Below are 11,979 nucleotides of genomic sequence, written 5' to 3'. Positions count from 1 at the left end.
CGGCAGTCCATAAGGTTCATACTCTGTGTCATCAAAGGCGGCCGACAGCTGCGTTCTGTTGCGGCGGATTCTTTCAGCCAGACGGGCCGGATCAGTCGGGATGGGGAAGGAACCCGTAAACAACACTCGGTCTCCTAACGCTGCACCTTCAGAGGATGGGACAGAAGAGACAGGAGGGGAGGCCACCAACTCTTCTTCCCCTTCCTCCTCAGTCTGTGTGTATGCACAGTGGAGTTCAGAGGTTGTTGGAGCATTGCAAAGATGCAAACTCTCCTCTGTTTGACTGCTGACGCATCTCATTTCTGTCCGGACATCTTTGTCTGAAGAATCACGTGTTTGTATTTCAATGGTGGGTCTGGAAGCATTCAATAAGGCCTCAGGGTTCCTTGTGTGACACTCAGTTGATTTGGTCTGCTTTGGTCTTGAGACTTTGGTGGTATCTTTGGTGGCATGTAGTTGACCAGCTTTCTCAAATAACATTTGTAAAACTTCTGTGTCCCTCATCTCTTTGTGGTGTGTTTGACAGGTATTCAACTGATGCAAGAGGGTGATCTCATGGTTTTCTTTTTCCGATTCCTGAATCAAGAGAAACACATAGCGATTAAAAGCCTACATGAGAAGCTAAATCATTTGAAGTAAAACTAAAGCATTTTTCTGAGGAGGTAAATTAACTCATTCTAAATGGACTGCAATTATATAAGGCTAGTGAGGGATTTCTACTAAAAAACCTTGACATAAACAAGCATAAAACACATAATGCCCTGGTATACAAGTGAGAGATTAAAAACAAATCACCTGAACAATCTGAATACATTCCTGAAGCGACGGAGTCTTTTTAGAAGAATCAAGACTCTTTGGTTCAGGGAGGTTGCTGTGCTGAATTCTTTTGGTAAAACAACAACAAAAAAGTTAATTCAAAGCAAACTCAAAGGCCGACAACAGAAACCTACAAACAGACATACATTGTGTTGTTTAGATCTAGTGCCAGTGTTACCTGGAGAACAACATGCGGCCCTGCAATTTGTTGGAGGAGCAGGAGAGGAATAAATCATCTTCTCTGACGACTGTCACGACACCAGGGCTCTCCTGAACACCCAGGCAAGGCGCCTGATCCTGGGTTTGAACAGTCACAGTCGGAGCCTGGCTCTGGGTCATCTCATCGGTCTGCTGCTGGTTTGACTTAGACTGTGTGACAGCAGAGGTCTGGTCCTGGGTCTCAGACTGGTTGTCTGTGTTGGGAAGGAACTGGTCCAATGTTGGGGTTGGTTGGGATGCCAGTCTCCACATAACAAGCTCCTCTGCCTGCTGCCGTAATCTCATCTGCAGCTCCTCCACCTGGACAGGAGGGGAAGGACAGGATCAAACTGATATTCCAGATAAAACGTGACAAAACTTAAGAGTAATATAACTGTACAACAGTTGGTGGAAGAAATCAAAGGGGATAGTTTGCGTCTTTTGAAGAGCGTGGTATGTGGTACTTAACCATTGTCAGAGTATTAACTACATGGCGGTTGACGCGCTCCCAGTTTGGAGAAGCAGACCAGAGTACTGGCACGGGAGCAAAGCAACATACTGCTGTGGACGGGGAGAGTCTCAAAATGTATTTTAGTCACCTAAAATATTATTATTTTTTACGGGGAACTGAACTGAAACAATCAATGCTCTCTTTAAAGCTTTCACTTTCAGTTCCCTGTTGGAAATTCTTTTCTAAATATAGCGCACACTTACCGATATAATTGTTTGAAGTTGGCCTTTCTTTTAGGTAGCTAAAATATACTGTATACAGTGCATTGCTGCAGTTTGTTTTTCCAAACTGGAGACTACTGTAGGTAGTAATACAGTGACTGAATAAATACCCATTTCCTTTAATAATGTAATATACTGTAACATTACATCTATACACTTCATAGTTTCTCCATTATATATTTAATTTTCCTGTGTATGCGATTCATTTATCAACCTATTTCAAGATTCCAGATGTTTTACTGTCATATGCATAGATAGAGTTATTCTATACAATGAAATGCTTATTTTGCTGGGTCCTCCTAACACACAGAATTAGAATAAACTTAAGGTAAAAAATAAATAAAAATAAGGCACAAAATATAAAAGATATAACAGTATTTCACAAAAAAGAATATATAATAATATAATAATAATAAATATAAAATATATATTTATAAATATATCATTATTAACTATAATAATAATAATTAATATAACTAATATAATAATAATAATAATATGAAAATAGCATTAGTATTGCTCAGTGTATAAAGTACACTATGCATTGCTACAATGTCACGTTTTTGTTGTGATAATAAGAGGTAGTATGCCGTCACTACCTGCTGGTGTAGGCGGTTGATCTGAAGCTCAGACACTGCCTCCAGCTCTTCTTCGGCCTTTGTAGCTCTCCGATCTTCCATTCCTAAATCTCCTTCATTTTTCATCCTCTCCACATCCTGAAGCAGTGACTGCTGTGCGTCAGTGGTGATGTTATCCAGCACACTTGGTGACCTCTGCTCCGCCAAGCAGGACAGAGCAGCATTTCCTGTGTTTTGGCTTTGCTCCACTGGGTCTTCTTGTTTTTCACTGTCAGTGTGTAATGCTGGGGTCCTGGTGTCTGAGACCGCCACGCTCTTTATTACTTGTTTCAGCAGCCGATTCTCCTGGCGGAGGGCGAGCAGTTCTGCAACCATGTCTGCTGTACCTCCATCTTGACTGCACTCAGTTTCACTCATCAAACAAGCAGAGTCATGGTTATTCCGAGTCTCGTCCCGAGAGCCTGGATGCTGTTCTCCTGACCTTAGGGCTTCATTGTCTGCTTCACCACTAATAGGTGTTGGTCTTTCAGCATTAGATGTCACAATCTTTGGTTGACCTCTTTGTGCATCATAGTCACTGTCTGCTAGTGAGTTCGTAGTGAGGACGGTGACAGGACACTCATTTCTTTGGTTTGACTGAAGCCCCGAGATCTCCACAGACCTTTCAGCTTGTGTCTCTTCTTTTTGTTCTTCATCCTCCACCTCATTGACTATCATCTCCTCTCTTATTTTCTTCTCCTCTCCCTCTTTATCGGCCTTGCGTGCATCCAGCTCTTGCTTGTAGCGCTGCAGTTCCACTCCCTGGGCGAGGAGGGTACTCTCCTTCTCATGTAGCTCAGCCAGAAGACCAGAGATGTGCTGACTCTGCTTCTCAAAGGCCATGGTAAGCTGCTTTGTCTGACGTGTCACCTGAGAACAAAATGACAGAATAATAGAGGAAATGTTGAAGAGAAACTGGTAATAAGCAGAGTAGTAGCTACTCTACAGCAGCCCCTGAGTGACTTCTTTCAAAACTTCTTTCATGATACCTAAATATTATTATTCTACATCGCACCATTCTTCTATCGAAATTGAATTGAAGTGTTACGGTCAATAAGTGAGAAGTAAAACACTTGGATTGAGTTGGCTAGTCACAATCGATGTAGGGCTCAACAATGAATCAAAACTATCAATATTGCTATCTAGCCATATAGGAGGCACGCTATTTATTAAAAAGGCAAAATGTGTGTCAGACTACCATTTTAAATTAAGTCTCGTCATGCAGCAAAGTCAAATAAATCACAATTAGATATTTTTTCAAATATTTTCAGCCCTAAATCCATGTGTTGATTTAGTATACAACATATTTTTCTTTGTATCTTATCAATATACATTGTTCTACTGTGGCTGAACAAATTTAATGTACTAAACTGTATAGCCACCATTACTTACCTGGCTCTGCAGGGCCTCCAGTTTAACTTGGTAGTGGTTAGCACGTTCTGTCTTCTTTGTATTCTCCTTCTGCAGGCGCTCTACCTCTTTTGTCAAATCTGAGGAGGCAAGCTCAACCTGCTGGAGGTCAGAAAGTGACCTTATGTGGTCCGACAAGGGAGACCCTCCCAGATGCTTTTGTCTGTCGTCTTCCATGTCAGAGGCTACTACACCCGTTTGCCCCTCATCTGACAGAGGTGAGCGTTCGGGATCTATCACTGTTCGCTCTTCCTGGACTAGAACGGCTGCGGTCTGAGATACAAGCATGTTGCGTTGGTTGGTGGACTGGCAGAAGAGAAGGTGCTGCTCTGGTGAAGAGAGGGGTTTGTTGTCGCGGCGAACAATGTTAGAGTTAAGCTCATCATCGTGGAGAGTCAAGTATGTCAGCGGGCTGTTGGCAAATAAGAGTTTCTCCTCTTCCAGTGAGTCTTCTTCTCTACTGCGCTTCACTTCTTCCAATTCAGCTTTAAGTTCTTCCAGTTTCGTTCTCAGCTCTTTCTTTACATCTATGTCTATGTTTGTTAATTTGTTCCTCTCCTCTTCCTCTCTCTTTCGCTCTTCTTTTTCTAAAGCCAGCTGAGCTTTCATCTCCCCCAGCTGTTTCTTTAGCTGGATATTAAGTTCTATCATTTCATTCTCCCGGTCTTCTAGAGCTTTGTTTTTCTCCTCCTTCTGCTGCTCGTCTCTCTCTCTCTTGTCTCTTTCCTCCCTTCCTCTCGTCATCTCTATCTCCAAAGCAGCCATGGTCTTCTTCAACCTCTCCGTCTCAGCCCTCTCACTCTCCAGCTGTGTCTTCCATTCCTTGTCCAGGTCATTCTTCTCCACAGCCTGGTTTGCACATTTGCGGCTGAGTTGTTTGAGCCGGGTCCTGGCTTCTGTCTCGGCCCGTCGTTGGGCTTCCAAGTCCTCAAGTCGTTTCTGCAGTTCTTCACGTGCATCAAGTAGCTCTGAACGCAGTGTGGCATTCTCCCTCTTGAGGTCTTCAGAGGCCTCGCAACGATCACCACTCATAGAGGTGTTGGTGGGCGTACCAGGAGCAGAATGAGAGGAAGTAGAGAGCACTTGATCAAATGTGGAGTGCTTGTTTGCCCTAGAGCTGTCACTCTCTATTGCCTCATTTCTACTTTTATTCTCCGCCTCATTACTTCTGTGTCCTCCACTTTGTAAACACTCAGAGTCTGGGGAGATATGGTTAGTGATGTCTTCAGAGTCGATGCCTTCTCCTGGCTCTCTGTCAGACGGGTAAGATGCTGCAATCTCTGCCCTTCTCCTATCCACATCCACGTCCTCCTCCCTCTTCTGCTCGGCTAGGGAGGTGACACTGGGCCTCTTGATGTGAGTTGATGGTCGAGAATGAGAGTAAGAAGGTTGAGGGGAGAAACTCTGCCCAACAGGGCAAAATTGGACAGGTTGAAGAGGGGTTGCTGGGACAGCCATTTGTTCTGGAGTCAAAAAAAAAGAAATACAAACAGCAGAATTATAAGATGCTTTTTTTAAACTAAAGACAGCACATACACTAATAAATCATAGGCTCGAGAAAAAGCAGTAGAGTCAGATCTTATCTCCATTTTTAATGCATTATTCGTATATTTACTTGTGTTAATTTGAGAAAATGGTTGGTGCATAAATGACCAGCAGGGGGCAGCACTGGGATAAGATACTTTTACATTAGAGGGGAATGCACATGGTATATTGTAGAACCCATGAACATCAAGCACTTATTAGGACTCGTCTACTTAAATAATGAATGTCCATAACCCATTTTATATAATTAAAATTAATAATCACAAATTTGCTCTGCTTTGGAGACTTTTAACAAGACACAGAATCCCTACGACTTCTTGACCTCCCAGTGGACATATCCCATGACATATCCCTTTGTCTTCTCTCCTACACACAGCTCGCTCCTCACCCTGCAGTTCTTTGAGGAGACGAAGGGCGTCAACTCGCTCCTCTGCCAGTCTCCTCCCCTCCTCCTCCAGAGCTCTCTCTCTCTTCTTGCTCTGCTCCAGACTCACTGCCACACCCTCTGCCTCGCGCAGAGCTTCCTAATGGGAGGGTAAAACACAACACATAATGAGGTGGATTCAATCCAGCCAAATAAAATGCTCAGTTCTCAGTTAAACCTGTACTAACCATATTCATAGTCTGCTTTGAGACAGAATTTTACAATATGTGTCTGTTCACATTAAAACCTCTGCAACAGCCTCTTTACAATATGTGAGACCTGAGATGTTTGCGTTTGTGCAGCAGGACTTCCCTTTGTAAGAGCTATGTATTGACAGCTACATACAATCAGAGTGTCACAATAGGAACAGACCACAGACAAACAAGCAACAGATAAACGCAGCATTGATGCTGATGTTGCAAGCTGGTATGCGTGTAATAAACAATAATAAACAATGGGAGGCCATTTAAAAAAATAAAAATCAGATAACTCATCTTTTAAGCTCTGTGAAATGCTCTCTCATGCTAAGCCTTTATTCAAATATTATAATGCAACAGCTGGATGATTGAAGAAGCCACAATTTACTTATAATTTATAAACAGTTCACTCATCTTAGACTGACATATGGCACATTAAGATGTTGTTTAAAAATGGATAGAGTTCACTATACAGTCACTGCTCAGACTCAGCTAATGAATAATTCAATCAAGTGAGACACTGACTCACTAGTGTGTGTGTGTGTGTGTGTGTGTGTGTGTGTGTGTGTGTTACCGTCAGTTTGGCTTGTGTCTGTGCCTCTTTCTTCTGGCTCTCCTGCAGCTGTCCCTCTGTCCACTTTAGTTTCTCTTTCAGCGTGTCCATCTCCTTGTCCAACGCCTGCTTCTGTAGAGACAGCTGATACAGGACATTAAGACTCAGTAGCTGATAAAAAAGTGGAAACCTAAATTAAAAGAAGATTACCGGTAGGTATAAGAAAAAGGTGAAGGTAGGAGGTAAAAATACAATAAATTAATGTCTGTAGTTGAGGGCACATGAATCAGGACCAGTGGAGGGAACAGGAAGCAGGAGAACAATCAGTGATCAATAACGGGCATAAGCTCTGTCTAATGTCATTAGCAGGGATCTCTGTGGGGAAAGTGAGGAAGACTTAACAGGCTGATCGGCTTCCCACCAGTGTTGATACCAATTTTCATGTCATGGTTCACGTGAACAGTGTTTAAGGTAGCGCTATTGTCGAGTGCTGTATAAGATCACTGCTGATCCAGTTTTATTAAATCACATTACTAATCCAAGTAATTAGTTACTTTCCTCAACCTTTTTAGTTTCATTTTTCTTGTTTCTTATCCTCCATTCAGGTACAGTGTACCTGACATAACGAACGAGGAGGTAAATAGAGTTCACAATGACTGTTTGATGTTGATTGACCCAATTCTAAGTTAGCCAAGTTCATGCCTGGTGTAGTGTAACCAGTTTAACTACTTGTAACCACTTTTCTCATGATGGAGTCAATTACTAATGAGAGATGTAGCAGGGACAACTTAACAGCTCTCAAATTATGTTTCTACAAATCATATCAGCTGATCATGTTCTGTGTTGGCAATCTTCTTGCAAACTGGTTCCGCCTGTTTTTTTGGGACAACTTATGCTCATGTTCCATGGGCACACAAGGCAGTGATATACTGTTTTGACACTTTAATCAGTTCATTAACTGCATTCAAATATCTAAAAGAGAATCATTAAAACCTTGAGTTCAATGGGTTAGTCATGACTGAAACTCCATGCATTTGCAAACACAAAATCCATAAAGAGCTGTGTAAATGGAAATATGCACTATCAGCAGTTGAATAAGCGATTTGATTCAACTCAAACTGTGCCTCTACTGTGTGTTTACTCTCTGTAGCCTTGTCAAATAAAACAAGGTAACATCTGTGTGGTTTACAAAGGGCTTACAGCGTGGGTAGAATGAATGCTCATTGTTAACACTTTTTACACCTAGTCTAAAGGATAAAAAAAACTCACCCTATTGCTCAAAATTATATTATTGTTCTACTGATAAAAAAGGAATTACGACGGCATTCCTTCACATAAATTTAAATCCAAATAAATAGAAGAAAAAAAATTACAACACAGTCTTCAAACACAAAAACACTCCTCAGACATGCAGCTTGCCTCAACACACCACAAATCTCTCGACCTTCACCGTCATCCCACAGCCATGCCTTCACGCCTCGCTTACGATGAACTCTTTACTATTTCTCGCACACAAGTTATGAGTTTGTTTCACGCTTCCATAACCAAAGCATTCTACACCATCAAAGGTAGTCACACAGTCATTACCTTCGCTGCTCAACCTTTCCACTGGGGAGAAACCGAGAGGAGGACGAAGCAGAGAGGACAGCGGGTAGAAAAAAAGGAAACAGAAACACAGAGGGCAAGAGAGTGAAACAGAGAGTGAGAGAAAACAACAAGGGTAAGAAGCAAGTGTGGGAGAACAAGCAAGAAAAGTGTATGGACCTTTGTGTTTAGTAATACAAGTACCAGGAAAAAGAGAGAGGAAGAGACAAGAAGGAATAGAGACGAGGAAGCAAGAAAGAAAAACATGGAATAGCTGAGAAAACAGAGCAGACATATGAACCAAAATATAAACAATATGTACATATTCCTCCAAAATTGATACAGATCTGAATTAAAGGCTTTACTTTTATCTTGGTGAATGTATTTGTGTGAATAAACATATTAGTGCCTTGTTCATGCGTATATAGTTTGTGCATATGTATGTACTTTGTGTGTATATTTACCTTGTCAGCCTGGGCCTGCAGGGCGTTGTGGAGCGTCCTGGCCTGCTGGAGCTCCACGTTGAGCTTATTCACCTCCTGCTGATGCTGCTTCTCCAGACACTGCTTCTCCTTTTGGAGCTCTGTCAAATCCTGGACACATACACAACACACACTGAGTCACTATCCTCAATTGTAATGTGGAACAAATTATTTTTTTATAAGAGTTGAATGAAACAAAAAGGCGGTTGGACCAAAATCTGAAATTTTCTCTTGCTTCCTTTATCCATTTCTCTAAGGATCATCTTTTATTTCTCTCAATCACCCATCTCACCCTTTGGTGTTGTTTCTCCAGCTCCTTTGAGCGTTGTTGGTGTTGCAGTCGGCTGCTCTCTGTGTTTTGCCTCTGACACTTCAGCTCTTCCTGGAGGTGCTTCAGCTTTTGTTCAGCTCCTGACGCCTGCCACACAAACATACACTTTAAAATGACAATAAGACAACTTTCTTTGTTTCCATCACAGGCTTAAGAGTGTGTGCCCTGCTAAAGAGTAGTCACATTAAATTATTCTTAAGTGACATGTAAAAAAAAAAGTTGGGCATGTTTTTGTAAGTCAAACTATAAACCTGTTTTATCAACTTGCATTCACATGATGTGTTTAAACACATTTGTTATATTGTTTAAATTTTGTTTTACCTTGTTTTGTATCTTGTGGTGCTAATTTGGGATATCAATTTGACAGTCTAACACAAGGAAAGCACCAACACTGAGAACTTAGCATAGATATTCTTTATAAATGGGACAATTGTCCGCCTCTCCCTGTCTCTGCTTGGCATTGCCAAATGGTTAGATTTCACAAAATATCCAGTGGATTGTTGTACAGCTCAGAGCAGAACAAGAAACTGTTTTTCTAGCTCACTCATTTCAAAGTACAGAATAATAACTGATTGCGTAACATTGAAAAAAATATTCCCAACATGTTTTGTTATGTGCAGGAACGTCAAAGAGAAATGTTTTGCCAAATGAGGGTGACACCCATTTCGGAAAATACAGAACATTAGTTTTCAGTGGTCATACCACCAGTTGAATCAGCTGTGATAGAGTGTTTTTACCCGCTCACTCTCCTGGGCCATGCGTGTGTGTGCCTGGCTGAGCTCATTGCTGACTTTCTGAAGGCTGAGCTCCCTGGCCCCGAGCTCCTTCTTGCATTGCACCATTTCACTCTGGATGGACTTCAGCGTCCCGGCCTTTGCACACAGCTCCTCCTCCAGAGCAGTCACACGACTCCTTGCATCTGTTAAAGATGCTGGTGGATGGACACACAGAGATATTCCGGTTAACATGCTCATGAGCTCCCCCAAACACCTTTTAGGTAAGTCAATTATGAAAATCGAAAGCACAACAGTAAATCAAGTATTGAGGAAGATGAGTCCTGTTATGTTGGTGAACATATTGCACGTAAACCGTTTTTAAATCTGTGTTGTAAATCTCAGAGGAGGGGTGTTGCACAGACAGTCCTGTAACCACATATAATATATACACACAGAAATCTTGTAAGGCCATAAATAATTGTCCCAGTGTTTCTAAAAGTTGTATCTTCTTTACTAAAATGAGATAGAGTTTGCATCACTGCCCACCATGTTCCAGAAGAAAACAGCTGACACAAATATTGACTATGTTGTGCAAATAATATTTAAGGGAAATCAGAGTAATACAAATATTTGAATCCCAGAGTTAGAAGGTTTTCAACTTCAAAGAGGGGAAAGGTGAATGAGTGGGTTGAGAGCAGCAGAGAGACAACAGGGGAGGATAAGTACTAGAAAAACACAAATTTGTCCCCTCAAAATGAGCATCGGCATTATCACCAAGAACATCTTGATTTCTTATGCAGCATTACAACTGACCACCAACAGTCAACAACACACGGTCGGGGTCTTCACTGATGGGGTCAATCCATACCGACTGGCTCATCGATCACCTCAGCTGTTGGAACTCTGTACGATACTTTCACAAAGCCTGTGGATGTCTGGCTGCTGATTTCTAAAGCCAGGGATGAAATCAATGTCTGTCCAATATGTTGTCCTGTATCTTTTTCCTTTTCCTTAATTTTACAACACTGTTCAACATTATTTTAGTGAAGAGCCACTACAAAAAGAAGCATCTATAATTATTACCCTCATCACGATCTTTACTTCACAAAAAAACAATCTACTTATAAAAAAAATTATGTTTTATATAAGTGTACTGTTTTTTACCATCTATTGTGAAATCCGTTAAAATATATTTGTCTTTTACAAATTAATCACAATTACTTCATCATAAATCACAATGTGTTGTATTACTAATCAAAAAATAACCTACTGTTGCTTTCTACAATTTACATTTACCAAATACAACCTGAACAAGCAAACCCGAGTAAAATCCTGCAACGTGCATATAAAGTGTGTGTGACTTCAGAGATTACAAGAGAGAATAACATAATAAAACAGCAGCAACAAGCCGGTGAAAAGCACACCTAATGTAAACACAGCACTGCTGCTTCCTCCTCCTCTGTGTCCCAGCAGCTAGAAGAAGCATTTATGGTTTCACATTGAAACCATAAAGTCTCCTTCCTCGTCTGAACAAACACTCTGAAAAGAGGAGTGTCACATGACAATTAGTAAGTGTACTAAGAGCCATCATGAAACTGGGAGCAGAGTCTCTGGCTGAGCCAATGAGTTCAACACAATTCTTATGTAACAAGTGTTGATGTTATACAGAGTACATGAGATTTGTTGAGGTAGATAAGCCTCAGTGTGACTTAGTGTGATGCAAATATTACAATTTCAGCCATTTCTAAACTTTATGGAATAATATTTAAAAGCAACTAATTAATCCTACCAACGAGTGTTGACTTTCTCACCAAAGACTATTTTTATTATTATTATTGTACAAACTTTGCAAAAATGAAAATGTAAGCATTGTACTTTATTTAGCTCTTTATTTCCAACACATACATAATTTGCTTCTGTTTGAGTGACATAAAAATCAAGGAATTGTCTCAGTAGCAGTTAAATGGAGAAATGGAGAAATGGACAACATGCCGCTTCCCGGTTAGTTAGTTATCCAAAAAACTTAATTAACCTTGCTTTAAGAAGAAAGAAGAAATAATCCTTTATTAATCCCACAGTGGGGAAATTGGTCTCTGCATTTAACCCATCCTTAGTAATTAAGGAGCAGTGGGCAGCCTCGTGAGGTGCCCGGGGAGCAACTGGGGTTCAGAGTCTTGCTCAAGGACTTCGACATGCAAACGATGTGGAGACCAGGGATTGAACTGGCTACCTTGTGGTTTCAGGACGACCTTTCGCCACATGAGCTACAGCCGCCAGGAGACATGCTGCCGTGTTGAGCTGTATGTTTATATTTGCAACTACAAATGGGCCACACCCAGTTGTACTATATTACCATGGTGACCATTTGACATTA

The 11,979-nt window shown here is 41.2% G+C and overlaps 1 long non-coding RNA gene across 1 annotated transcript; it reads right to left on the bottom strand.

The window, feature by feature from the left end:
* Positions 1-289: 289 nt before the first annotated feature.
* On the bottom strand, positions 290-1,122 carry LOC306746071. Its single transcript, XR_013771121.1, has 3 exons — positions 995-1,122; positions 796-883; positions 290-576 (listed from the first exon to the last, which is right to left on the bottom strand). It is a non-coding gene; the product is annotated as an uncharacterized lncRNA (long non-coding RNA).
* Positions 1,123-11,979: the final 10,857 nt, after the last annotated feature.

Source organism: Taurulus bubalis, assembly GCF_910589615.1.
Source record: "Taurulus bubalis genome assembly, chromosome: 13".
Taxonomy (NCBI): domain Eukaryota; kingdom Metazoa; phylum Chordata; class Actinopteri; order Perciformes; family Cottidae; genus Taurulus; species Taurulus bubalis.
This window is presented reverse-complemented; position numbering and strand designations above follow the sequence as displayed.